This window comes from Cygnus atratus, chromosome 8 (assembly GCF_013377495.2).
Source record: "Cygnus atratus isolate AKBS03 ecotype Queensland, Australia chromosome 8, CAtr_DNAZoo_HiC_assembly, whole genome shotgun sequence".
Lineage (NCBI taxonomy): Eukaryota > Metazoa > Chordata > Aves > Anseriformes > Anatidae > Cygnus > Cygnus atratus.
In genome coordinates this window covers 4,297,036-4,323,825 of record NC_066369.1, presented here as the reverse complement: position 1 = coordinate 4,323,825, position 26,790 = coordinate 4,297,036, and the positions used below count along the sequence as shown (strand labels likewise).

At 38.0% G+C, this 26,790-nt stretch overlaps 1 long non-coding RNA gene across 1 annotated transcript in view; it reads left to right on the top strand.

The window, feature by feature from the left end:
- Window positions 1-13,555, top strand: part of LOC118243634 (uncharacterized) — a 49,177-nt gene extending 35,622 nt beyond the window's left edge. The window contains exons 2-6 of the long non-coding RNA XR_004777296.2: window positions 7,141-7,243; window positions 8,381-8,498; window positions 9,681-9,917; window positions 10,714-10,809; window positions 13,476-13,555. This is a non-coding gene — a long non-coding RNA (uncharacterized LOC118243634). The remainder of the gene's footprint in view (window positions 1-7,140; window positions 7,244-8,380; window positions 8,499-9,680; window positions 9,918-10,713; window positions 10,810-13,475) is intronic.
- Window positions 13,556-26,790: the final 13,235 nt, after the last annotated feature.

Below are 26,790 nucleotides of genomic sequence, written 5' to 3'. Positions count from 1 at the left end.
GGTTCCAACCCCCCTGCCATGGGCAGGGACACCCCCCAGTAGACCAGGTTGCTCACAGCCCCATCTAGCCTGGCCTTGACCAGGGATGGGTCATCCATAACTTCTCTGGGCAACCTGCTCCATTGCTTCATGACCCTCAAAGTAAAGAATTTTTTCCTCATATCTAAATCTACACTGTTTAAGTTTAAAGCCATTCCCCTTTGTCCTATCACTCCACCCCCTGACAAAGAGTCCTTCCCCACCTTTCCTGCAGCCCCCTTTAGGTATTGGAAGGCTGCTGTAAGGTCTCCCCAGAGCCTTCTCTTCTCTGGGCTGAACAATCCCAACTCCCTCAGCCTTTCTTCATAGAAGAGATGCTCAAGCCTTCTGATCATCTTCATGGCCTCCTCTGGACTTGCTCTAACAGGTCCATGTCCTTCTTGTGCTGGGGGCCCCAGAGCTGAACACAGCACTCCAGGTGGTGTCTTAGAAGAGCAAAGGGGAAAATCACCTCCCTCACCCTGCTGATCACGTTTCTTTGGATGCAACCCAGGATACGGTTGGCTTTCTGGGCTGCAAGTGCACATTGTCAGCTCATGTTGAGCTTCTCATCAACCAATGCCCCCAGATCCTTCTCACCAGGGCTGCTCTCAGTCTATTCGCCACTCAGCCTGGATTCGTGCTTAGGATTGCCCCAGCAAATATGAATTTGGTCTGTATAGTTTCTTGGCATCATTTTTTTTTTTAACTACTCTATTGATCATGCAAGTTTTCTTCCAGGATACTGTTCGTAATTTAAAGTGGTTCCTAGTTAGGACACTTTTCTTCATGCATATTTGCTTTTCTAATAACCCAGTATTTCTAGTTTTTAATATCTATATCCCATTATTCTCTCAGCCCACTCTCCTAAGTTCTTCTCCCAGCATGGTGATAGTTACCATACAACCCTTGGTCAATGTTCAGTTACATTACATAATTCTCATAAATGTTTCTCATCATTCAAAATGTTCTGGTGCTTAAACATTTGCATTGCTTTTTTTTTTCCTAAGCTCAATATCTCACCATCTATCATTACCCTTCATTTATAGCTTGTCAGCCAATTTTAAATCCATGAGACAGTGCTCATTTCCAACCCAGCTGAGATTAATTTCTCAAGTACGATTTCTGAGGTATTGTATATGATGTCTACTAACACTGGGTACATGATCCAAAATTGTTCGTTCTTATAAATTTGCAACCCCCACTGTAGTCACCCTGTGTTCCACCATGTATATGCAGGGTCATAATTTCACTCATTGCTGTTTTTTGCTCATGTTTCTGCTGTCAGGTGCTCATTTTCCTTTTTTTTTTAAAAAAAAAAAAAAAAAAACTCCCATTATTTTCCTAGGAATTGTAATGTGATTTACCAGATGATAATTTCCACAATTACTCTTTATTCATCTTCTAAAGTTCAGTGCCATCCAGCCATCTGGTGTCTCATTAGTTCTGCAAAAGCCTAGCCTACAAAGAAGAAAAAATTACTCACATGGCTAATTTTATGTATGTGAATCCTAATGATGCAAAGGAGACTGCTCATATTTTTTAAGCCAGGCGTATAGATAACTCTTGCAGGACCAGGCCATAAAATAAATTCAAAGGATTTCTTTAGGTTAATTGCATAAAGTAATTAGTATGAACACTGCAATGTACTTCACACAGAAGTGCTAATAGGCCCGTATTAAGGTTTTCCATGCATTTCTTTACTAGCCTTTTATCAATTACCTAGGCATTAGGTTTTTTGACAATATGAAGAGCAGTGTAAATCAGGGTTAGTATGAAGCTTGTTGATGAATGTAAGCTCTAACAAGAATTGAAATCGGATGCAAAGTCTTCATTTCTTATCTAGCCATTTTTCTTTCTCTCTCCATTGTAGTGCTAGAGACCGACATATAAACATGCTGAGTTTACTGTGATCTTTTTTGGTCTTCTTCTTTAAATAGCAGATTTTCTGTCTCAAACTACTTGTTCTCACTGATGTACATATAAAGCCTCATCTTATTTGTCTTGTATTCTGCAACCAGAATTCACTTTTTCTGTCTTTGAAAGATGTTACTGCAAAGGAGCAGCCCTTTTCCATACCCCCTTTCCTTACTTCATCTGGGAAATACCTTTCAAATCGTTAATGCACTGCTCAGTAAACACATCCACCCTATATGAATTTAGAGTGGTATTATTAAGGTTTGAAGCATTTTGTGAAAGGCAGCTTGTTATTGCTATATATTGCAAATATCTGTCAAACACCCACTCTTTGAACTTGTGACTCATCAGTCTGGCATCTCAAATTCCCTTCTGCTAATTACAAAAAACACTGATTTTTCTCATTACCATCATAACAATAACACCTAGTTAGGAAGAGAATGCTACTTCTTCTGGCAAACTGCAATGTCTTGTGTTTCATTGCTTTCTACCACTTAGCTTATTAAATCAGCTAGCGCACAGCCAGTTTTTCACACGCCTCTGCAAAATCCTGAATGTTCTCTTGTAGGCTTCTGAATTCAGCCTGGTTGACCTGGAGGACGTGTCACCCTGTCCTGAGCAACATGTTCCCAAAATACAGAAATCATAGATTCAACCATGGATGATACTAAAAGGCCTCCCTTTGATGCTCTGTTGTAGGAAGTAGGGACAGGAAAACTTGGGTTTTCAGGGAGATATTGCAGAGGGAAAGAAATCCAAGGCTTTATCATGTTACATGATTTATCAGAAGGGAGGTGCAATGAGGTGTTTACTAGTAGTATTTTATTCAACCATTATTTTTTCTTTTTTAAGATCTTTATAAAGTTCAAGTCTCAAGGGAAAGAAGTCAAACTGGAAATCAGAAGGTCTGATTATTTGTTTGCAATACTTAGAACACTTTCATCAATAAATGTTTCCTATTTGAGGGGAAAAAAAAAAGTGACTTTCACCTTACATGAGAAGATTGTAAAGCAGAGTTGTCTAGAAAGGCTTTCACTGGTGTGTTTTGACATTGATATATGCCACTTCCTCAGAACATCTCTAGAAGCATGTTTAGTTTACTGATTTTCTACTTTAAATGTGCTCTCTGTCCTGCCATTTGGCTTGCCACACTATTCCATGTCTGCTCTTACGGGCCTGAGCTTTCCACAAAGCCCTTGGAGCTGCTCCATAGCAGGACAGCTCATAGGAAACCACGCTCCAGGTAAACCTGCAACCCCAGAGCAGGTAAATTCTCCTGCAGCCGGCCAGCCAGCTGATTTGCCTCTCAGTGCGTCTGCCTTTGTTTGGCTGCCTTTCCATGGGCTCCATTGCCCTGGAAGATGGGCAGGACCTGGAGAAGGGAGGATCTCTGTTACCTTTTTCTTTTTTTTCCTTCAGGATGAAAACTCAGTGCTTTTTGTTTGGTTTTCCTACTGTGGAATGTTCCGTGACTGATCCACTCTTTATTTGAGTCACTGACTGATGAATACTTAAGAGTCTGAGGAGTGACCCGTAAGAACCTGTTGTGGTTTAATCCGGCTGGCAGCTAAACACCACACAGCCGTTCGCTCACCCTCCCCCCTCCCTCCCTCTCTGGGATGGGGGAGAGAAATGGGAAAGTGAAGCCTGTGAGTTGAGATAAAGACAGTTTATTAAGACAGGAAAATAATAATAACAATAATAATAATAATAATAATGATAATAGTATTACTAATAATAATGTGTACAAACAAGTGATACACAATGCAATTGCTCACCACCCGCTGACCGATGCCCAGCCTATCCCTGATTAGCCGGCCCCCCCACCCTGGCTAGCCACCCCTATATCTTGTTCAGCATGACGTCAGATGGTATGGAATACCCCTTTGGCCAGTTTGGGTCAGCTGTCCTGGGTCTGTCCCCTCCCAGCTCCTGCTGCACCCCTAGCCTGCTCGCTAGCAGGACAGAGCGAGAAGCTGAAAAGTCCTTGGCTTGGTGTAAGCACTGCTCTGCAACACTTAAAAGGTCAGCATGTTATCAGAAAACATAGCACCCTACCAGCTAACAGGAGGAAAATTAACTCTGTCCTAACTGAAACCAGGACAGAACCAAAGCCAGACACCTCGGTTAGTTGGTGGCAAGGAAAATTAGGGCACCTCAGAACATCGCGCTAGCAGTATTTGACACAGTTACTGCCTATCAGAGACTAGTCAAAAGAAACCAATAGCAGAATGTCAAAGATCCTGAATGGACCATTCAAGGTGTATAAAGGTATCCTTTTAATCACAAGTAAACATCGGATAAACATCCTGACAAAAGAAAAAAATCGCTTTTTTTGGACAGCCTCCAAATTAAAAGCACTGTGAATTGATTTCAGGCTTAGCATAACGGTCCTGGTGGACCAGTGTGCTCTGTGGGATAAGAAAACAGAACATCTCCAGAAGGAGGAGGCTTCAGTGGAGCCAAGTCAGTTCAGGATCATTTAATTCAAAATCTCCACATAATTTCCTTTTATTTAAGCCATTATTAAGAAATATCCTTCAGCTTATCACATGTGAAGCATAAGCTTCCTTTGGTATTAACTTTGACACATACAGAGCACTTGGGGGATTATATTAATTTAGGTGATAGTACCTGTTAGTGAGCATTTGATTTTCCTCAGTGCAGAAGGATTTACTCTTGTTATTGATTTGTTGGCAAATATATTGGGTGGAAATCCCCCGGTATTGCTGGTAGCTGCAGATTCCAAATTTTATTGGATTTGTGAGCAATTTTCCTCTGTGTTTAAACTTGTGATCGCTTTATAAAAAGAAGAGCCCAAGAGTAAGGTGAAAAATGAATGCTAGTTTTTATTTTGCTGAAAAGGAAAGCTGCCTTGTTTTGCTTCTTTCCTGGTTGTTGATTGCATTAGTCTGGCTTTTGTCATGGTTACTCTTGCAAGAGGCAAGGAACCGAGAATACTTTGCTACAGGAGACAGCAAGAAAGAAGCCATTACCGCTAATGGGCAAGGGGTCATCAGGGCAAATTTGTCCTGTGCAGAGGGTAGAAATCAGACCCATCCACCCTTTTAAGTGCCACAAATAAACGTACGGGCTGGTGTGACTTCCTTTATAGCACTGTTTTCCTCCTAAATAATTTTCCTTGTCCCTTTAGGCAGCAGTTAATGAAAGCCGAGAAAAAGTCAGGTTGAACCTTTGCCATCCTGACCCCAGAGGCCAGGGCCACGTGTGTCCAGGCAGCTCTGTCCCACTAATGCACACTGAGGCAGGCCAGCCCTGGGGCCAAGCAGGTGCGCGTGGGCTGCCCCAGGGCTGCAGGCAGGACAGAGCCAGGGACAGGTCCAGGCACCACTGGGAGCATCTGCTGATGGCAGCAAGAGCACCAGCATCCCCATTCCCATGCTGTGCCTTGGTTTGTGCTCCAACAGTCATTATGTTCTTAGTCCTTGTTACCGCATCCCCAGAAAAGGCAAATTGTTTTGTCTTTATCTGTTCTTTGCAATGCCTGGTCCGTCTGTGCCTACACACCGAAAATTCTGGTAGAATACCAGAGGAGTGTCAAATAATGAATGCAGAATTGGGCCTCTAGGACAGAGAAATGTCTCCTCTTCAGATTTTCTTAAGACTGAATCATACAACTTGATCAGAGTTAACAACAACAAAAAAAGGGAGTTTAATTAAACCCATATTGGAAAATATCTAAAGAAATAGTGTTTCATTATATTCTCTTATTATATCCTACAATATTGATCCAATTAAGGTTAGCACTCAAGTTATTTTTAGTATATGGCATGAATAAGGTAACCTAAGATATGGTATGTTTGCTCTAGCTGAGACATAATAGTTGAAAGTCAATTTTTCCAATAAAAATAACAGTGAACAGTGCTATTAATTCATGGTGATGATGCCACTGGGAGAAGTATATGATTTCTACTGCTGAATAATCAACAAAAGTAAATTAGCTTTAAGCAGCAGAATGTGTGTGTATATCTGTCTGAGTCTTAATGACCTTGAGAATAAAGAACTGAGAAAAGAGAATTAAATAGTTTTAAGCAACACAATAATATATTTTTAAACTATATATTTTGAAAAGTAGTCCATGTGAATTCAAGAGTCTGCAAAGCATAGTGAATTGTCTTTCTCTTCTTATGTATCTTAACTGAAATGCACAGATACATACATCTACCTGAAACCTTTCCAAATTTCAGCTTTATCACATGAAGAAATATGGTTCCTGGTACATTTTATTTTTACTTCTAACTCAAAATCAGAAGCAAAACATTGGTTGTAATAAATCTGTAGTTTCTTATCCTTTGTTTCTCAGTCCTCACCGTCTCTTTCAAGTTGGCTGCTACTTAAAGAGAAAGCATTTATCTCCATTGTAGACACTTTTGATCAGCCTTTTAAAGCTAACTTAAAACATTCAACATCTTAACTTTGTAAAATCATTTTTTATTATGCATATCTATTAACTTTTTTTCTCTTCCTTTCTAACTCTTCCTGCCTCCCAGAAGGGTACATATTTTTCTAAAACTGCCTGTTTTTCACTTTAAGTACGTTTTTACAATTTAATCACGTGCTCCAATTGCACTTTTACCTCTTCAAAAGTAATTGGATAGCTCAAATACACTCTTCTCAGCTTTGAAATAAAATAATTTTTCTTCTTTTTGCAATCCATTTCTTACATTTTTTTAACATATGTAGATACTCTACTCACCTCTACTCACTCATTGCATCTTTGCATTTCTTCAGATCACTTTCCTTACAGTTCTTTGTATAGCTTCCACATTTTAAGAAACTGAAATCTTACAGATATGGTAGCATAAAAGATACTAATGTACAAAACCTCATAGTATTTCAGAAAATCTTGAAAATTAAAGAATTATTATGACAAGCTACTGTGTTATAAGATTTTGAAAGAGTTAATGTGCTCTTGTTTTGTTTTGGAGTCAGTTTCCTCCTGTAAGAACCACCATGGGAAAAAACACACAATCATAGTACTTCCCAGAAAATTTCGGCCAACTCTGCTGCACTGTCCTTCCACATACTCATCTGGGGTCCCATCTTCCTACAAGGAGTTGATTGTTCTGGAGAAGGACTCAGAGTGAATCAAACACTTCTTGTTAATGAAGACATTATTAAAAGCTTAATTTGGTTCATGGAAACTTCCTAATAGTAATCAGTCTTACTTTTTTTTTTTTTCAGTCATGCTTCAAATAAAATTGGCACATTAACTTGGAAGAGGAGAGAAAAGGACAGTGGAGGAAGGAAGCTGAGCAGAGAGATGAAGCTAAGCAACATCTGAAAGGTAAGCACTTTCTCCGCATGAGGCAATGTGTGTTGATACATCCTATGTGTGCACATATAGGCACACTCATTTTACACCTTCTAACAATAGCTTGGTGAAGAATCAACACTCAGTATACCAGTTGTAAGATTCAGACTCTTCTTGGCAATGAATTATCTGAAATAAATGGTGCAATGTTCACATTTATCCATTATATGGTATTATTCATTGAAAAATATATAAATAATTTTGATTGTGTATCGTAAGTTCATTGTAACTATGCTGGGTGTCACTGGATAAGTAGACAAATATGTCTTTCATTGTTTAGAATTTATGCCTTAGATTTTTGTTCTCTGGAAATATCTAAAACTGAAACATTGCAGCTAATATAAAGTTTATATTTTCTTTTATGTCTCTTAATGATAAATCTTTTTTAAGGCATTTCCAGAAGACAAAAACATCAACAAGCCACTAAAAAATAAAGAGCTGTTGGAAAAGTTTGTAATGTTTTCGCAAGTTGACACAGAACATAACATCTGCAGGTATTGTCCCAGCTGAAATTTGGTTATCCTAAATGTATTCCTACTGAAGACATGGGAAGTAAAGAGAGAAGTATTGACTTTCGCTAAGTCTGAATTTGATACAATACATATATTAAACAACATCTAAGAAGGCTGAGTTAAAACTGAGAATCCAAGAGCGCCATCTGGGAAAGGGCACTCAGTAGCTGATTGGCAACTGAGATGGTGATGAAGTCACTTAGGTCCAAAAGTTTTCCTTTTTTGTTTTTTTTTTTTTTTTTCATTTTCACATATCTATAGGCTAGGCAATTGACAAATTTCTACTAGCAGAAAGCGATAAGACAGATTTTTATCTTTGCAAGTTGGGATTTGCTCAGTGAAAGTTTTCTGCAATATGACAAATGTAATTATTTCAAACTCTTGCAGGTAGCTGGACAGTGCAATGGATGTTTTAGACTCAACAAATACCCTGTTAAGCTAGATTCCTAACATAGCCATGAATTTTCATTTCTGTTCTGAAAGAATTTGGATCTGATGTAACCCAGGTGTTTTAAGTGTGTGGTTTTCAGAGCTTTCTGCATACAGAAAACATATTTGGTAGAAAATTAATTTACCTATATCTGAAAATGTACCTTAGATTCATGAAGAATATATGCATAAAAGTATTAGTCCTGCCAGAAATATTCCAGCCCATCAAAAGAGAATAGAGAAACTTGCTGAACTCTGGAAGGCAGTGGTTATATGGAGAAGAAAAGGTAAGAGTAATTTCTATGCATTTCTTAAGGTATATTTATTTGAAGCCTGGCATAATTTTTTTTAATGATAGAGGTTTTTAGGTACATAGTCTAGATGCATAGGTTTTTTTACAGATCATATCAATGATATAGGGAAGAACACTGGACGTGTTAGGAAATGAAATATTTCATGTATTTCAGAATGAAAATGCAAAAAGAAAAGCTTCTGATCTATTTAAGTTTTGGGAAAGAAATACATATTTTGAAAAATATATTACAATGTAAAATGTTAATAACAGAGAGACTTGCCTTTTATTAAAATCTTTGTAACTTTTTCACAATTCATTTTGTGGTTTTAACTCAATTTTGGAACAAAAAAGTCTCTGAAAGCATAAATTCCCTAGCAGAATATATATATATACTGGTTCAACTGTAACTTTCTGCTTGTGAACATAACCGTATTCTCAAACTGATTTTGCAATGGAATTTTTAAAATTAATTAAACTTATTAAATTACTAAAGGTCAAGGTTTATTTAAAAGCTGGGTATTAAAAACTAGGCCCCAGTAACTAAGAAAGGATTTTCAGTGTAAAAAGTATTGGCAGTATCTAAGAGCAAATATCTAAAAGACTGAAGTAGTACTCCTGGCTTTTTGGGAGATGGCTAAGATGCGTTGTTTAGATACAGTTTAGAAAATCATACTATCTAAATTTATCTTTGTATTTTGAAATATGTTAGGTATCTAGATATCGTTACTAACTTCACTGTTGCTGGTATTTATTTTTTCTCACCTGTTATACAACCAGATAAAAGAATCCCTTTCAAGTTAGCAAGCTGAAGCAGGTGCATTTGAGGCCATATTTGGTGTTTTGAGCAAATTTGGTGTTTTGAGCACAGATTTTTTTTTTTTTTTTCCAGAGCTGCCATTCTATCAGGTAGTGCTCCTGCTACTTTTGCAATAATAATAATAATTACGCAAGTTAGGAAGACAAATCATGTCATCCTTTGGCACAGATGATAATTTATAAGGAAATCAGAAATAATCTAGACTACCCCCAAAATCCATAAAGAGATTATTTTGTAAATTGCAAACTTCTGATTTACTTTGCTTGTCATATTTGATACGTATCCTATAGGGGACAACATCAACCAGTGTATTGAACACCAAGTGATCTTAGCTTGTAATTTCTTCATTTGTTTCAGGCTGCATTTCAGTACATCAGAGTTCAGATGTTGTATCTGATGATGCAAGCAGGAATTTCATGTGCTTTCCATGCAACAGAAATAATAGATGAATGAAAATGTCTGCCATGCAAATTCTTTACTGGAATGGTAAATGAGTTTGTGACCTAGTTACTGATTAGAGGTGATCACTACAGTATTGATTCATACTGTTCTGAAGCCATGGTAACTAAGGAGAATAATGCTTTGGGCATACAGGTAAAATTTCAGGGAATTATTTAAAAATATGGATTTTGTACTATTTCTTAAATTCCTTTTCAATATATGTACTGCATATTGTTTCCTTTATATAAAAAAAAAAAGTCAGAATGCTTTGCTTATGTTTGTTAGTAGGTTAGTCTAATTCATTTGTTTTAATTACCTCTATCTGTAAAAAGTCAGGACCAAAAAGGCCAGAGTTTTGTTGGCTCTCATCCAATAAATCATCCAGCTCTCATTAGCTCTCATCCAGCTAAATATTAAGCTAAAAACTATCCATGTCTTAAAATGTGTTTGTCTTTGAGTTTTCTGTTTCCATTATCAGTTTAAAATGAATGTCATTTTACTAGGATAGTAATTTAAGCATAAGAACAGCTTTACATACTTTTGTGTGTTGATCTGATTCTAGTTAGATGTCTCAGAGAAGACAGATGCTAGGGAAAATGCATAAATGCAGTAAGTTACCTATGATAAGCTTGAAGAGGAAGTTCCTTTCCTTTTCCTTGTGAGCAGATAATTCATGAATAACATTTTGTTCGATTCATGCAGCCTATTTCTGCTCAAGAAATATTCATATAGAAATAGCAATTTTTCTCAGATTTATTCAATATTCAAATGTATTATCCAAATAACTTTTAAAATTGTTTTATCTTTGGTGTGATCTCCAGTTCATGTTGTTTTGTTTAGCTGTGAGCTGCCAAAAGAGTGGTTTGCGTGTTTTTTTGTCTGTTTGTTTTTGTTGTGTTTTTTTTTTCCCCACGCACTCGCTCATTAGGTGATCATCCACAAATTTCAGTTTACAGCACTGAAATGGGCTATCTGCACAAGTACCAGGAAAGGGCATCAGCCAACTGTCAGTTAGAAACAAGGACAGAATGACTGCAAACTTAAGGTAAAGAAAATTCATTCACAAACACTTGTGAATAATTATACCGTTAGCCAACTTGTTCTAATCTTACCCAGTTATACCATACATTAGCATAAGGCTTAAGCTATTTGCAGACTATGCTCAACACTTAATGTTGTGTGTGAAAACAAACGCGCAACTTCCAGCTCTGTAAACAAATGAGGAATATCAAGAAATATTTTGTCTTGTCCTTATAAAGAAAGAGGAGGTAAGACAAGATGGCAACATTACCGGAACAGTACTTTGCGCAGTGGGAGTCTGTAGGCAGTACGGTGCTGAACTGCAAAACAGATTTCTAGGACGCTTTGCACTAAAGTGAGAAGAGTGGATTTCTGGTAAGGGTATATTGTCTGCAAAGATCTAGGGAGTATTTTTGCTGAGTTCTTTATAATTTTTCAGTTAAAGAGTCTGATGGAAATACCAGCTAATGGCTGATTGCAGTGAGTAAGGAGAGGCATATGTATGTGTTATCCTTTCAGTCCCACCTGGGGGTTGCATTAATGCTGCTTTTAGCAAGCTGGAGGCAGAAGATTTTAAGTCTGCAAGGATGTGCCCTGGTGGGAAATTTTGGCCATTTAGATCTTGTGGTCTTTCTTCCAAATGTTTTTGAAACATGACTTTTTGCATATTGCCAGATTTTGCGATATTTGCAATAATGGGAAATGTTCGGTCTTTCTGTAGTATATGCATTAGAGTTGTTCAGCGTATTACACGATTTATCACCAGACTGTCCTTCCCAGAGAGACTTGTGTACTGCATCTTGAGGAAAAAATGAAGTAAAAACTGACATGAAATTGTTTATCACAGGACCATGTTAATTGCTGACTGTGCAGGGTATGAAATTTGTCCTGTTTTTCTGGTTTCTGGGAGTTGGTGGGCAGGCAGGGCAATGATGATATTTCTTTTGGGGTTTTGTCATTTACTTTTCTGTTAAAGATAAGATGATCTATGTTCAAATGCCCATGACATCTGTTACCAGAGCAGGATGATGTCTCGAGCATCACTGGAAAGAAAGATGCTGTTGAAAGAACGAACAAGCACACCCCATGCCTCCCCCTTACCACACACACACACTGTATAGAGTCTGATGGGCTTCAGTGATCTTCAGAGTTTTGGAGAACATTAGACATATTAGTGTCAATAACAGAAAAGGAAAGATAGAGCATTTATATGACAGGAACTCTTCTTAAGCTACTCTGCCATCCTCCTCCTTCTCCACTTCCCATATTATGGCCATGGGGCTCCCTCCCACACTCCTCCCCCCCACCCACCCACCCACCCATAAGCACAGGGTATGGGAATGCTCTCAATTCAGAACTGAAAAGGAATTGTGACTTTGCTTGAATCACATCTTATTTTCAGGTTTTGTCAATATCTAAAATATTTTTTATTTGACCTGTTAATTTGTCAGGTTAGAAGAAACGTTAACCTATGTGGTAGGTGTTAGTGTGCATAGCTCTGTATGCTAGTCAGAAGGACAAATTCCAGCTGCTACAGCTGTGAAAGGCAGAACAGCGATCACTTAGTGTGATCAGTATCCTTCAGAGGACAATTGGTTGCATGCAGCATGTGTGTGCTTGCATGTGTACATGCGTAAAGCAGTCACAGACTACCTGGACTTTCCAAGCCCTATGTTTAAGTGGTGTTTCTAGTATTGACGCCTGAAAGCTTCAGCCCTGGTTAGATTTTATTATTATTATTATGCCTTGAAAGTACCCCTATACTGATAACCTGAGAAGCAGCAGAAATAGTAATGTACTTGGGGTCCACTGTTTCTCTGCTTTGTCGGGTTTTGTGTGTGTTTTTTTTTTTTTTTTAGTAGCACTTTGTAAAGTAAAATACTTGAAGAAATTTCATATAGACTAAAAAGATGAAGTTTTAAGGATCTTTAAAGATTGGTTTAAAAAAAAAAACAAAGTCCTTTACAAGGTTTTATCCAAAGTGTATCGATGTTGAGCATTGCATGGTAACAGTGAGGAACTGCACTGTGTCTCAGCTGTATCCCAAGAAGACCCGTGGCTGAAGTAGTGTTTCAGAAATTTTCAATGGACTACCAGTATGATGCAAATATGTGTCAAAGTGTGAGTCAGACACGAGAGCCCTGAAGACCAAAAGAGCCAAACAGAAAATCACGTTTTCTCTAAATTCAGGCCACCTAGAAATTTTAAACAGTGATTTGAAACTTACTGGCTAAATCTAGATATGAAAACCCAGATTTAGGGGATCAGTTTTGGCACCTAAAGTGATATTTTGCAATTTGATTTATCCTGAATCCTGACTGGTTTGTGAACAGGCTTAAAGCTTTTTCTCCTCTATGATTTATGACATAAATCATATATTGTTTGCTGACAAAATAGCAGTTGGCTTAACATTTTTGTAGTTTAACACAAATTGCACAAGCAAATCCATAAGAACAGCTAAGGTGCAAGTTAATGGTAATTAATTCTAAATGGTAATTCTAAATTCTAAGTGGTAAAGGAAGAGCTTGTTTTTCATTTCTTTTTCCCCCCTGTGAAACAGCAGTTAAAAACTCACTCACAGATTTATTTTTTTTTTTAGTAAAGCTGAAGAATCTTTAAAACAAATGGCCCTTATCTAATGCCACGCTAACCTATTATTATTATTTTTTTTTAAATATAATCTGACTCCAGTGATCTGTACTTTGGCCTTTGAAACAGGAGTATACTACAGAAGAACCTAGAAGAAGCAGGTATTAATAATGGATGTTTTTTGTTATTCTACGGCACTACCAATCTCATTTTCAGTTGGGCAAGTACTTACATGCAGCTGAAAGTGCTTTTATAGAGAGAGATGCTACACAGTTTGTTTTGCATGCTCATTTGGAGTTCTAAGAGAAACTTTTCAGGACCTGAGGTGAAAAGTCCTCCTAAGCAAATAAAACTGTAATAGTGATCTAACATATGCCTTCAGCCATCTGTGCTTTGCTGGCTTATAAAATTTTTATGAGAGTTTGTTTTGATGATGTAAGCAGCATTTTCTCATGCTTTCTATGCATGAGACTACAGACAAATGCAAGTATATTACATTGCCATTCCGTAAATGAAATATTCTCAATAATCTGTTTTCTGTGGGAGACAATACTATACTGGCACTCTGTATCTTCTCCACTATTTATAAAGCTGTAGGCCCAAGCCTTAGGAAAAAAATAAGAAAGAGAATAGCTGTCTTATTCATGTAGATTGTCTTCTTCCTCCCCTTTCTTCTAGTAAAGCAAATATTACCAAAAAGCATTGTATAAATCTGATGTAAGGATTCCTCTGTTCATATTTAACAAAAGCAGGAAGGGTTTAGAGAGATCATCTGACACAGAACAGGAACAAAGCAGTAATATATGATTAATGTGAATTTCTAAACTAAAACTCCTGAAAAGAGATAACATTTTTCTTTTAAAAAATGAAGAGGAAGACGGCTTTAATATCAGATCTCTTTGATGCTTTAAATTTTCCAAATAGATTTTAATCTATTTCCCCTAGCATAAATCTGAAGCAATGAAATTTTTGTTTTATTAAACTGGGTGGTAAAGCCACCATAGCAGGTTTCTCCATTTCCTCACAGTTTCTAGGAGCAATCATTAAGATTGAGCTTAAGTGTCCATGCTCTTGAGAACCTTTCTGTTAAATGCAATCTTCTACTCTTCTGACTTAGAAATTCAGCTGAAAGCTTATAAACACAAAAATAGCCCCTAGAGAGCTTTGTCTGAAGTGTTCTCTGGACTACGCGTTTTGCAAATGTGCATTACACTTTTGAAGCTGTCTTCTCTTTGTAGGGCTGTTCAGTGTAAGTACTAGGTGTTCAAAGAGCTGGGAAATCTGCTCACTTTACCAATCTGTCTTTTACTCTTCTGGTCAGTACTTCAATAACATGTTGAGAAACTAAATTTATAATTAATGCTTTGTTTTCTTTTGTAAAATTAGAATGTTTGCTTACTAAATAATTTACCTTGCAAAGGTGTTCAAATTACAAGATAACTGTCTATTGAATTTTTAATAAGAATGACAAAACTCAGACTATTTTCGCTTTCATCAAGCTTGCTGATGTTAGAGCTTTGCCTGAACCCCTTTTTGCTTATTTTTATATCTTTACATGGGAGTTTCAAAAATGCATTTCTTACACAGATGGACTCCCAGTTTTCTGACAAGGAGAGCAAGAGAACCAGTGAAAGATACACAAGCATAATGCCAAATGAGAGGCAAAATTGTAATGGAGTCCCTATAGGGGACTTTATCCCCAGAATGGATTTAGTTCGGGTAATACGGGAGAACAGGAATGATGAGGAAGAAGAATAAAAACTGAAAACTGTTCTCATCTATATGTTTTATTTTCGTAGGTTAAAGTTAGATGTGCTATCCAACGGATGCAGAACAGTTCACCGCATCTCGCTGATCATTATCATTTATTCTTCCTTTTTCTAGTTCTAGTAGTTTATATCATTCTGATTTGGGGGGTGATGCCAAGGGGAGAGAGGTAGAAATTTAAACACTTGTGTTAAAACTGTTTTAAATACTCTGCAGCAGAAGCATATAGGCTGGAGATAGATTCCAAATACTGCAATGCCAGCAAAGTTAAATAGAGAGTGACTAACAGGGCATTGATACAAGCATTGGAAGGGGATGGTTTAATTCTGAGGGGAATGGTAACCACACCAGCTATGCTGAAAGCAGCCAGAAGAGCATGTTTGACTACATTGTGCACAGGGCTGCCTTTCTTTTGCTAGAAAAACTTTCAAAAACAGAATAATCTTTGAAAAGCAGAACATAGACTTGAGTAGCAGAGGAAAGAGTTTGACAACTTGCAGACTTCTTGCAGTCTCATAAAAAGCTGAAAAAAAAATTCTACAAGAGAACCGTAGAAATGTAGATGAGTTCAGCCATATGTTGCTAAAATGATTAGGGTAAATAAATCTATAGAAACATGTTCAGAAGGCGTGATTTAACAGATAATATTTCAGCTGTAAAACCACTTATTGTGAACAGCTTAGATTCTTGTTGCTAGTAGGTTGATTTCACAAGCCTTCAATGTGTTAGCAGTATTAGTTTTGGATAGTAAGGGCTTGTCTACAGAGGAAGTGACTGCAAGGTAAGCATAAAGATATGATACTGTAGTATGCTGGGCTTTTCTGCATTAATTACTTTGTAGGCTAACTATGGGCAAAAAGCAAAAACTAACCAATTCCACTTTCAGTAGTTTTTCAAACAGTGTGTTGGGACCTCCAGAGGATGAAAGACATCCAGAAACAAAGACAATCTGATCCTTCTCCTGGTCTCCATCCACTCTCTGCAGACTGTCTTCGTCAAGGTCGTGTGTCTTCAGCCACCTCTCAAAAAACAAAACAAACAAACAAACAAAAAACAATACATGCTTCTTATCTCTGTGACAGCACTGTTGCTTTTAAATGGCAAATAAAAACTGTAAGAGAGAGTTTTTGCTGTAGGAAGGAGTCTTTAACCTGAAAATATTGGGAAGAAATAATCTGTGTTATATTTAAAGGAGGCTAAAGAATGAAAAGGCAAGAAACTCTCACGCTTAGAGGCATAAATGAGCCACTCTTTGAGCTAAGTAAGCAATCAATCACATCTAAAGAAGTCATCCCAGAATTTTCCCTTACGTCTTTTTGTTGCACTTTTTATAGAAGCTGTCCACTTTCAAAGGCAGAACATTAGGCAAAATGGGCCATGCTTCTTCGCTGGAACAGCAGATCCAGTGCTCATAGTCAAGGCAATTTACAGCACAGCTGTTGTCTTTTGGTCCTGTGGCATGTTCCCTATGTCATCCTCTGATAAGGTATGGCAGAGTGACAAGTCACCTAGATGCATTTAATGTGAAATGAAGTATGTTGCTTTTTGTTGCTTCTGTTTATTAAATTTTTATTTTAATGGCATGCCATCTTAAAATATATACTTGAATATACTTTGGAACTTGGGAGCATATTAGTCTACAGGTCACTTTGTTATTTATTCGTGCTTTCTTCCCACACTGATATGCTACCAAAATTGCAGCAGATTCTGATCTTTAGGAGAGCTGGACAATGTCACAGTGCAGAGTTACAAAATAATAATCCATAGTATCACACATTACTATATTGTTTTAGTGTGTTTACTTGTGATTTTTGAAGACTACTATACACAGTCTGGCCCATAGTCTTTGCAGAAGAAAATACTGCAAATTATCTGGTAAATTCTTTCCTGTTCTGAGCTTCCAAATCTCCCCTTAGTCATTGGACTTTTTTACATGCTGACCTGTAGCAGTTATGGCTTATTAAGATAAATCATGAAATGTTGTTTTTAAGTACAAAGGCCATACAGTTTTCCACGTACTGGATACTACGGGCTTGATGTTTTCAGCTGACTGCATACATAACCTTCGTTGTATTTCATTGAATACAAATTGAAAATCTGAGTTGGAAAGTAGCTAAGATGCTCTTTGCCTAATCAGCTGTAAAGGTAGAAGTCCCCATATGACAAGCAAACTTGCAGTTATGTGAGAACGCCTAACCTAAATTATAGACATATAGGAGAAAAATCTATTTCTAATACTTCAGTGGGGAAATGTTACTTCTTTCTCAGGAAAACTCGAATTGAGACAGAGAAGTTACACTGAAGTCAATGTGAAGTTTTTGCTGTCATAGAGAGTAGATGTTAATATCTGCTGATGATAACCACTCATAACAATCTAGCCTAAAAGTCATGCCTGAGCTGTACATCCATAATGCCTAAATGTTTAGGTGAGCAGCGGGTAGAAACCATGGATCCATCTGCCACTTTATGTCAACACGTTGAAAAGATTTCCAGTTGCAAGAGACTGTGCAATTCAAGATATGAGACGGATGAGACCTATAGAAATAAACAGATACTTGCTGTTGGTTATTTTTAAATTACTTATGTATTTTACAGTAGGTATCTCATTGTCTAATAAGTTTTTGGTTTGAAATAGTTTGGTTTAAAACATTTTCTTAGGAGTTACTATTTCCTAGAAATTCTGTAAGACTTTTCCATGAGAACTGGGCTCAGCATCTCAGTTCCAGTAGAAATGGCCGTATGTGGAGATAAGAACTGCATTCTTACATTAATATAAACAGTAGCTGTTCATAAGCATCCAAAGACACTGTTTTCTTTTTTCTCAGGGTATGTTCTACTTCATTGTTTCTGAAGTCTATACCCCTTTAGAGTTTATGGGAGTTACATGCTATAGTATGTATGTATCAAGGAAAAAGATATACCCCGTAGTTAAATATAACAACATTTCTCTTCGTAGATGGAATCACTGTATTCATGTTACTGAAAAAAGTATTTTGAAAGAGGTTCTGAACTAGCAATTTGTGTAGTTATTTGCATCTGTGAATGTAAATAGATATACTGAATTTGTCATGGCAGTTCGTAAACTAACACAAACTTCTTACAGTTCCATGACAAACCTTTAGCATGCAAATCATTTCTGCAGCCTGCAACTGCCATCCTCCAGCAAAGTCCTGTATGAGACAGGGACGTAAACAGTGAAGTGCTTGCCTGCTAAAAGGGATTTCCCTCATAATTTCAGAGGCGCGCGTGTGTGTAGGACTCCTCTGGCCATTATACAGTGCGCAGACAACACTAGATTTTCTTTTCATCAGTATGTATCTTCCTGGAATTGAGTTTCCTGATAATTTTTCCAACATTCCTTTTAGTGCTGTGTGATCATGCATATGTGTATTTATGTGCATTTCTCAATGAGCTCGTATATTTTTGGAAAATCTTTTTGCCTGGCTATGGGACCATTTAGCTCTCACTCATTACTGGTAAGGCTCACCACCTACCTTTTATGAGCTGCTGCTGCATAAGTAGTTTGTTTTGGTGTAATTCTTCTCTTTTTTTTTATTTTTTTATTTTATCCCAACAGATAATATCATTAAGTAATTAATAACATAGCTAGGCAGTGCCCTAGAAATGAGAATACAATGTGTACCCTATATAGTATTCTTTGATCTGCTTGCTCTGACTGGCACCTTTTGTATGCCACACATTTTGTATTGATGAAGCAATGCTGCAGCAGCTTCCTGCATCTGCTCTCTTTCTGCTGCCTGAAAGTGGCCGTAATTATTAACGTGAGAGCTAATCAACAAAAATAGCTGCCAGACACTGTTTAACGGCCTCAAACTTCTCATCTCCCGCAACTGGGGACATGAAAGAGAAAATGAGTCTGCAATATGTTCACCGATTGCAGTTTGTTCATTCTTATCTTTTATAGGTTTTGTGTTGAAATCCAGCAGCACAGTTCCACTGGAGTTTGAGCCAAGATATTGAACAAGAACCTGTTCTACAGTACTTGTTAAAAGAGAATCAAAACAAAGCCTGTGGACACCACTAACTTGTGATTATCTTCCTTGAAAACACCCATGTTGCACTGTAGTTGTAAAAAAGCGTTACGCATTCTATCTGTTATGAATGGTCATAACACTATTGTTTTAGTTCAGTAAGCTTTATATTTAAAACAGTATTGCCATCTTGTGGTTCTGACAAGTTTCATCAATCTGTTTCTTTCTGCAGCCATTTTTTTCTTTATTGTGTTGCCAAGAATTCCTGAAATGCCATGGTACGTAAAGTGGAACTGGTATTGTACTCTTGCAAAATGTGCATAGAACAATAAAATTAAAGTAAAATAAAGTAAAATAAAATAAAGTAAAATAAAGTAAAATAAAATAAAGCCTGTATCTGAACGTCAACAACTATTTTATCAATCTTTCAACAATATGATTTTTATTACCTTGCCCTGAAAGAAAGGGATCACCCACAGTCTAAATAGATCTGAACAGTCTTAAGAATACTTTTATTTCAGAGATTAATAATAAAGGCTCAGAAAAATGTACTGAATTCAAGGTAGAAGAAATCCAAAATGTTTTTTGTCTGCTTTCTGTGTTTATACACTGCTAGTGTAATGGGATCTTGCTTTGACTCACTTGTTAATAACATACTAGACTTAGAGGATGTCCTGTCAGAGTGCAAGGTGTGCAGCCCATTTGGCAATGGATAGGACTGCTCAGTACTTCAGATATTGAATGCAACAAGCCTCTCAGTCCAGAAGACTGAAGATACAATGACTTTGTCACCTTCAGTGACAAATCAAGCCTTTTCACTGCACAAGTCATTTGTCAGATAACTAGAGAGCTCTGCCTCATCAGGTGAGTTGTTGAGCACCTGATGTTACTCAGTCCCACTGAAAGAAAGAGGTCATGACTTCTGGCACAGCTTTAGAGATGGGCAGGTTTATTTCTTTTATTTCTTTCTATGAAAAATGCCAAGTTGCATATTTTCTGCTCAGTTTTTTTATTTTATATTTTATTTTATTATTTTTAGTTTTTTTTTTTAACAGAGAATAGCAAATCTCATACCAGACAAACTCATATTCTTCTGGTGACCCCAAGAGAGTGGCACCCATCCAGCCTAGCACCAGGGCTTTCCACATCTGAAGAACCTGTAAACGAGCAATGGTTTCCCTGGGGCTTTGCTCTTTTCTACTCATCCTGGAAGTGTTCTACTTGGTATAAAATCAGTTGCTGTCACTATTCTGAGTCTGAGGTCCTGTAGAAATCTGTACATGTTAAAATCTCATCAACATCAAACACTGTATTCAGTACATGAACTCATTAACTTCCTGTTTTTCTTTCAGTACAGTTTCATGCTAAGCCCAAGGACGTGCCACATGGTCAGGGAGGAAGTTTTATTGACAAAGAGCTTTTCTTGACAGACCAAAAATTCCTGACGAATTTTCTTCCTATTAAAGCTTATCACGGCTATATATGTCTGAGAAATATTTTGCTTTTGATCATAGAATCATAGAATCATCTAGGTTGGAAAAGACCTTCGATGAATACCTTCTCATGAAAAAAAGCCATAACCTCAGAAATGAGACAATCCTTGATTTACAGTATTGCATGTGAAGAGATAAGTATATTTGACATCTATACGCTTCATAACATTGTGCTCTAAAAGTCTATTCTGAATGTTTTTTATTGCTATTCAAAGACCCCGTACACTAAGAGTCTGCGTTGCGTGCTGCCCTATAGTGGTGAGTAAGGGGTAGGTTCTCAGGCTGTTCTACACCATACTGATAGTGACTTTACTCTCACCAGGTTGATTTTTTGTCAAATTGTTCCAAGTTGAAGTATTCTGTTATAAGTTTCCTCATGATAAATACATAAAGATAAGTTTCTGGAAGTATCATCTACAGTCTGGAAAGTCTGAAGATGAGTAGCCTTCTAATGGAAGTAAGCTAAACACAAACAGAATCTGTATTTACAAATGAGCTTCAGGGCTGTTATATGCATATATAATTTTATATATATATGTACATACACACATACTGCCATCAAGTTTTTGGTGCTTGAGCAGCGAGCACTGCTAGAGAGGACCTGTGCTAAGTAGTTCCTATTTTTACTCCTAAGTTGAACAGCCTATTTTGAAAATAGTATTTTTTATGAGTAAGAAAATGTTTATCTGTAACAATGATGAAACTATAAAGCAAAGTTATGAAAATAAATTGAGATTTTAAAATTATTTTATCCTCTGATATATCTGTAACAAGGGACAAAAAACAAGGGACATCATTCTTTCACTGTAGTGATACCAGAAAATGAAGAGCTATCATGGTTCAGTTTTCAAAATACACTACACGTGACATAGCACATTCTTTACACCTAGAATCCAGATTTAGGAGATAAAAGAGGAGGATTATGTTTGTCTATGCATGAATGTAGGGAACATCTGCCAAAATCTATCTAGTTATTTTCATTCTCTTTTTCAAGAAAGTTGACCATCTGCTCTGTCATCAGCAAAGATCTTGTTATAAAAGCTAAATCAAAAGATCACCCATCTTGTGCACCTTGTTTTCACTTAACATAAACAAAGTTTTAATGGTATCCATCTGTAAGTGCGATTAGTGACCTGAAGCAGGTACATACTCACTGAGTCAAAATTAGCAGCTGGAGACAGAATGATGATTAAAATATGTATACTCTATTGGTAAATAAAAGGCATGCAATTGGGCGTACTGCTTAAAACAGTCCTTTTGTATAATTATACTATAGAATCTTTAGACGCTTCTAAAAGCCAGTGACACAGAAATTAAAATATACAAACTCTCCTCCACGTGATGCTAAAGCCTGCAATGAACCTGTTGTGTCTGTATTTTCCTCGTATTTCTGGGTACACATATAATAACACGGAAAGATTCTATCGCTGTGTAAATATAAAATGTAATACAATAACAGATTGAAAGTTTAGTGTTTGATATGAGAAACTGAGTTTCGTAATGTTTTGTTTTACTACAGAATAATAACATATATTCTGCCAAGTTTTTAAACTTTTTTTGTTTCCTTCCCTGCCAAAATGAGGGAAAATAAGAGGCAGGTGTTAGAAGCTTTACATGACTTCAATGCTTAAAAAAAGAGGGAGGAAGGGAGGGAGGGAAAGGAGAAGAGAAGAGAGAAGAGAGGAGGGGAGGGGAGAGGAGAGGAGAGGAGAGGAGAGGAGAGGAGAGGAGAGGAGAGGAGAGGAGAGGAGAGGAGAGGAGAGGAGAGGAGAGGAGAGGAGAGGAGAGGAGAGGAGGATATTATCGTATCATTGGAGTTAGTTAATGGGCTTCTATGTTGCGTGCTTTGCCATTGCTGGCCTTGCAGTTTTCTATTGCATTAGTTTTATCAAGAGGGTGGAAGCTTCGCAGGACCACAAAGTCTTCAATAAAGTACTAGTTTCTCATAGGAAGAAGACAGCCAGAGCTAGTAATCACAGGGACTGACCCCCCCCCCGCCCCCGGCTCAGACTGCTGGAGCAGCTGCACTAGCAGGAACCTCAAAGATGCATGTTACTGCAGCTCAGGCCAGCTGAACCAGGGCCTGCAGTCTGCTGCAAGGCCTTGCAATGTTTTGACTTCAAGACCTGAAGTTTCCTCTAATTAAGGCTGCAGACAACAATATATTAACAAAAGGCAGCCTTTATACTAGGTGCATATTTGCAATTCACTAGAACTATGTCATTTAGTATTGGAGTGAACTTATATCTGTTCTCAACGTATAGTACTATCAGCAAAAATTACATGACTTCATCAGTCTTTCTTAATACCAATTAGTAGTTATTTTCCAGTACTGTACAATTTAGATTAAACTATAATTAGTACTTATATTATCCTAATGATCGTGATCCAGCTCCTTTAATTAAGGACATCAGCACATCTATGTAAAGATTGCTCTTAGGTAGACAGTCTTCACTTTTTTTTTTCTTAGAGGCTCATTAACCTCACTGACACATCACGTTTTATTCCAAGAAAGACATAGCAATCTGGCCTTATCTCTGAATTACGTGTGATCTTTTTGAAAGATTATTTAATTGAACAATCATAGGATTGCATTCAAGGAATAGGTGACGTGCGGAAAACAGACTCCACAATCAGTAAGATTGTAAAGTAGGTATGTTTATTCAGTGCTGGGCAGCACGGGGGGGGGGGGGGGGGGTAGCCCCTCCAAATTCATGCGCACCTGACGCGGCAACTTGCCATGGTTATATGCAGCAAAGAGTTACATACGCATGAAGTTTCACAATACACCTATACATATTCATAACCTGTCCCCGCTTCATATTAAAATTAGTTCCAAGGAGTCATTTCCATAAACTCCTCCCATCTGCACTTGCGCAGTGTATTCTGGTGGTGGTCTTCGGGGGTCATGGGGATGAAGATTGATGGCTCTTCCTCGTCACCACTAGTTGACCTCTTGTCTCTGTGCAGACTCAGTTGCTTCTTGGATCTTGTCCATCTGCAGGACCAGTTTCTAAAGATTGGCTCACACTCTTATTAAGAGACTGACCTTGGTAAAGGGGCCCAAGGCTTCTTGCTTTAATTAATTTGCACAAGCACCATAGTTAGTAAAGACACTAAGTAGCATCCTAGTTTCATGCCGTCAGCACTCTTTCTCTACTTGCTAAGATTCCCCTAACTCCCTCTCTCAGTCCCCCATTCTCTAAAAAGTTAGTAAATTCTTTTCTAAAAAGTTAGTAAGTTCTTTTCTAAAAAGTTAGTAAATTGTTGTATTCTCCTAACTCCCTCTCTCATAGGGATGATTTGAAATAAAAAATTCACTGCATGCAAACTTAGTCTGTATATTAGTAGAGGCAACAGACTAAAATATGATGTTTCCTTACAATGAAAGCAAATTTCTTTTCTCTCCTGTGACTTTACTGTGTATCTGCTGCAGCACCCCTCACCACAGCACAGTCACCAGGCCCACACACAGGATTAGCTTTGCCAGGCGCAGGGAGAGCGGCATCACGGTGAGGCCGCTTGGGCCCCGGCAAGGCGGGCCAGGGCCTGCTATGGCTGGACAGGACCTTGGTGAGGCAGCCAGGCTGCAGCCAAGAAGGGAGTTGAGCCATCCCATTGGGGTGAGGCTCATCGAGGTACAGGGACATGGCATGGCTGGGACACAGGTGAGGCAGGGAGTGACCTTCGGGAAATACCCACCCTGTCTGCCATGGTGTCCTCCCCAGGCTGCCAGAAGGCCTGTGTGCATGGCTGCTCCAGCATGGCCTACTCCATAGGCTGCCAGGGAATCTCTGCTCCAGCACCTCCTCTTCCCCTCCTTCTCTGACCTTGGTGGTCACAGGGCTGTTTCTCACACTTTTTTCCTCACTCCTTACTGCCTGGCCAGCATTTTTTTTTCCCTTTGCCTTAAACATGATTTCACAGATGTGCCACCAGCTTGGCTGCTGGCTCTGCCCTTTGGCAGGGCTGCTATGGAGGCCTCACAGACAGCACCTCACCACAGGCACCCAGTAGGGTCCCTGTAAGGGAAATACCCTCAAACTCACACTCTATTTAGCTTTAAAGAAGTTCAGGCCTCCACATTTTCAAGGACTATAAATATAGATATTGACTGACTGTCATCAGTAATGTTGTAGGGGCATTACATGCATAAGATTAATCTAGTAAAGCCAAATATGCACAACTCTGGAGCTTTTTCAGACCAGAGTCTATGGTGAGAAGCAGACAAGGAGAGACCATCTACCTCTTCCAAAGGAGAGGAATAGAGAAACCCTTGATGTTTTTATTTAGGTAATAATATTTTAAGTATCTGTTTTTCTCTTAAATTTTCTGGAGACTAAGAGCTATGGCTAAGTGACAAGGGTAGTTTCTCATGTATGAGGTCAGTGAGCTCTGTCTTTGTTTTGCCTTCCTGCGGTCCAGACTCTCACAGCTACAGGGGTTTTCCTGAGGCCTCATCCTGTCCTCAGCCTCTTGCTGAGTTACTTTAGTTAACTGCTCACCTGGAAACTACTGGGAAAAAGAGGCCTATGGCATTTAATATATATCTGACACAATTTTTACAACATACAGAATGGCTTGTATGAATATAGCAGTTGTTAAAATTTGTGTTATAAGCATACTAACTCTGAACAAACCACTTTTCCTCTGCACTAAAATTGTCCAGGTAATGGTGAATAATTTTGAAGGTTGATGTTAAGTATAATTGAATGCATTGAGAGAACTGCAAATGTCTTGAAGCTGTTATTAACCATGCAAAACCACTTCCTCCGTGACAGTTTGTTGAGCATAAAAATTGAATTCAAAGAACCTAAGCTACTTATTTCAATTCAATGGGATTCTCAGCAAAGCTAATAACTCTGCTACATTCAGTAGAAATGCAGCACTTCGTGAACATACAGATGATCCCATCTATATTATAAATATAGATACAACACTTGATTTGTGTATACGTTTGTATATGTAATATATTAGACATCAGCAGCTATGGTACGAATGTATTTATTTTGCACATTTTAAATACATTCACAATTAGTGGCAGAATTGTGGTTTTATACACTCTATCTCTGTTCTATCGCATATGGATTATCAAGTAAATAGCAGAATGATTTAATATAACAAAATCAAGACCATGACGTCAACGGCACCATGAACAGCTTCACTAGAATCTCTAGATACTCACTTTAGAAAATATATTCATGCCTACACATGAAAAGTTTGGGGATTCCTCTGCTTTGCTGATCCACGCATTCATGGAGCTGGGTGGTATGAATCTGAGCTAAAAACAAGATAAAGACATCATAAACATAAAGAGTATTTTATTTTTTTTCATAGAATCCTAGAACCATTGAATAGTTTAGATTGGAAGGGACCTTAAAGATCATCAAGTTCCAACCCCCCTGCCATGGGCAGGGACACTCCCCACTAGACCAAGTTGCTTAAAGCCCCATCCAGCCTGGTCTTGAACACTTCCAGTGATGGGGCATCCACAACCTTTCTGGGCAACCTGTTCCAGTGCCTCACCAACCTGAATTGAATTCTTCACCTGAGTGAAGAATTTCTTCCTAATGTCTAATCTAAATCTACATTGTTTTAATTTAAAGCAATTACTCCTTGGCGTATCCCTACACCACCTGACAAAGAGTCCCTCTCCACCTTTCCTGCAGCCCCCTTTAGGTACTGGAAGGCCGCCGAAAGGCCTCCCCCGAGCCTTCTCTTCTCTGGGCTGAACATCCCCAGCTTTCTCAGCCTGTCTTAAAAAAGAGGGGTGCCCCAGCCCTCTCATCATCCTCGTGGCCTCCTGTGGACTTGCTCTAATGGGTCCATGTCCTCCTTCCTGTGCTGGGGGCCCCAGATGTGTAGCACTGTATATTGTAGCACTTAGAAAATTCAGTTGACATTTGAGATACTGTAGATTAGAAATCTTATGCAGATTTAATTTCATGTTATTACTGTCATTATGGTAGTAATTAAACATAGTTGTTAGCAAAATAGTTTTCTAATGATAAGACACAAGGATTTCTTTTTGTTTGTTTGCTTGTTTTTTAGGGCAGAAGTGCCTATTATGTTTCAAAAATGTATGGAGCAATACACTGAATAGGTGTTGCAAAGGTTCTCTATGGTAGTACATACTTAAAACTCTAAAGTAATTGTAATTAGCAG